Here is a 3,145-nt window from a genome sequence, read left to right as displayed (position 1 = left end):
AGGGTGTGTGGGACAAGATGGGCAAGTACCTAGGCCAATGGGCACCCCCAGTGTTTTGGAACTTCACCCCTGAGCAAATGCAGAATCCTGAAAAGTTAGTAGAATATTTGGAAAAAGTATGCTGTCACCCTGGCAACTCCAGAGAGATGCAGATCATTGCAACGTGCTGGGGCCTGGCCCATGCCATTAAACCACGACAACAAGTTAAACAAGCAGAGGCTGAGGGAACTAGGTCTGCTCAGCCTGGAGAAGACAAGGCTTTTGGGAGACATTTCCAGATACCTATGTGGAGCTTTGTCGTGGTTTAATCTCAGTTGGCAACTAAGCACCACGCAGCCGCTCGCTCACTCCCCCACCCGGTGTGGGATGGGGGAGAGAATTGGAAGAGTACAAGTGAGAAAAAACTTGTGGGTTGAGATAAAAAACAGTTTAATAATTGAAATAAAATGATAATAATAATAATATGATAATAATAATATTTTTTTCAGCTTCTTGTGCACCTCCAGCCTGCTCAGTCGGTAGAGCATGGAAAACTAAAAAGTCCTTGGCTAGTGTAAGCATTACCTAGCAACAACTGAAACATCGGTGCGTTATCAACTTTGTTCTCATCCTAAATCCAAAACACTGTACCAGCTACTAGGAAGGAAATTAACTCTATCCCTACCGAAACCAGGACAGCTTGGTGGCTTGCACTGGCGTACAGCACATCAGGATCTGTTTTATACTGGGGAGCCCAAAACTCAGCACAAGTGCCAAGTAGATGGGAGGGTTCATTTCCCTGGACCTGCTGGTGATGCTTTTCCTAATGCAACCCAGGAGGCTGTTGGCCGCCTTTGCTGCAAGGGTGCATTACCCACTCGTGGTCAACTTGTTGTCCACCAGGACCCCCAGGGCTTTCTCTGCAGACCTGCTTTCAAACTGGCTGTTCTCCAGCATGTACTGGTGCCCGGGGCTTTTCCATCCCAGGTGCGGGACTTGGCAGCGCCTGCAGTTGAATTTTATGAGATTCCTGTCCAGCCTGTCCTCTGACCAGCAGTCCTGTCCCACCAAGCACCTGTGAACTTGCTGGGAGTGCTCTCTGACCCACGTTGGTACTGAGGACACTAAACAGTACTAGCTGCAGGATAAGTCCTCAAGGGCAGCTCGCGGGGTGAAGGCACGAGAGAGTCTCAGGTCAGCTTGTGTCCTCACTGTGTGGGTTTTTTCATGCTCTCAAACATTTCTCCTCTATTGCTAACTAGCTTAATAAGGGTAGGGTAAGAAATGAGTGATCCTGGTTATGTCTTCAGGGGAGAAACTAGGCTGATATACGCTTCCCAAAGCAATTAAGCCCATTTAAGCTGTGGGAGATTACTAAGCCTGTGGCAGGGAGGCAGGATGCTCTGGGTGCCGGGAGCTCCCGCCCTGGGGCAGGTCCCTTGTCCTGAGGCGGCACCGTGACCTCGTGGGGAAATGCAGGGGCTTGTGGGTGATTGAGGCATGTGAGGAACTGGTGAAACTTCATGGATGAGAGGAGCAGCCTAGAAGGGTGTCCTAGGTTTAAAAAATGAAACATGCACCCGAGCTGTAATGCAGCCAGGCTGTGTGACTGGGAATTAAAGAGCTTGTAGAGGAGCATTACGACTAGAAGTAGGGGAAAGCTGATAGATGCAGAGGACTACCCGATTTGGACTGATGTGATCTACAAGGTGGACATGGCTGACATTCAGTTTACCTCTGAAAAAAACAGGAGGGAAATAAACAGCACGATCACAATAAATGAGAAAGACAAAATAGACAGAATACAGTGGCACATACTATATTAAACAATGAAGCGAGGGCAAACTTAAAAGTGCTTCTGCACGATTGCTAGAGGCTTCAAAAACAAGCCAGGAGAACCCAAATGCCTGGTGCCAAATGACAACCCTGAGATAGCAGGCATCTCAGAGGCTTGACGGAGGCTAGAAAACCAATGAGATACAGCACTGCCAGCCTTATGGGAATGACAGAGTCGGATGTAGAGGTGGAGGAGTGATGCCTATGTGAAAGATAAAAATGTAACAGCATAAAAATATTACAGGAAAAGAGAAGCACCGTAAAAACCTGTGGGTGGAAATCCCAGTCACTACCAATAAAAATGCTGTAGTAGGACCATACTATTGATCCTTTATGAGGACAATGAGAGTGGTCAGTGACACCAGAGAAGCAGTAAATACAGGATGGTGGTACAAGTGGGAGCCTGCGTATAGGCTGGATCAATGCCTGGTCAGGATGAGATACAGAAACAGAATTTTTGGTTGCAGTAAATCGCTGCTTCCAGGAAAAGCTGGTCCGGGAACCCACAGAAACAAATGCTAGAGAGTGGTACAAGGACTTCATTTGAGGGGTGTTAGTGGGAAACTGCTCTGAGGTGGCAATCCCACAACATGATCATTTTTAACACTGAAATGGGAAAAAGCAGGCCATGTGCATCCAGTACGGGAGCATTCGGTTCCAAGGCAGGCAATTAAATAAACTGAGGCAAGCATTAGGAAAAAAGGAGTAGCCCCAAACTGAAGAAGCCTGCAAGCATCCTGGAGGCTGTTCAAAAATACCATGTTAGAAGCCCACACTAAAAGGATGTCCCAACTCAAGAAGAAAACAAAATGTTGCCCCCTCAAAGGAAAAGTTAAGGTGACTGCCATAGGGAAAAGGCTGCTATGCAGGAAATGGAAAACTTGTCCATGTGAGAATTGGCAGTAAATTGACATAAAACACAGGAGGTCACATGTAAACAAGGAAAAGGACTGAAAAAGGGTTTGGAGAGTGCCTTGCAAGGGATGCTCAAACTGTTAGCAAAAGGTCTTCAAATACATCAAAAGCAGCTAGGGGAAGGTCAGGGCTGCTTGGTAAAAAAGATGTGAAAGGGACACTCAGGGGTGACAAAGCCTTAGTAGTCCTTTGTAGCCTTTGTGCCAGTCTTTACTGTGGAGGCTGTGGGGAGGTTCCCACTCTCGGACAGTTGATAGGAACCAGAGTAATTCAGTATAAATAGTAAGTAAGTACTGGAGCAAGCAGAAAGCCTCCCTGTCAGGGAGTCCGCCCTGGCTGGGACGGCTGGGGGCACTGAGCTGTGCCACAGCAGAGCAGGCAGCCTGGGCAAGGGCTCTGCTGCCGGGCGGCATCA

Source organism: Aptenodytes forsteri, unplaced genomic scaffold, assembly GCF_000699145.1.
Source record: "Aptenodytes forsteri isolate BGI_AS27 unplaced genomic scaffold, ASM69914v1 Scaffold96, whole genome shotgun sequence".
NCBI classification, from domain to species: Eukaryota; Metazoa; Chordata; class Aves; order Sphenisciformes; family Spheniscidae; genus Aptenodytes; species Aptenodytes forsteri.
This window is presented reverse-complemented; position numbering follows the sequence as displayed.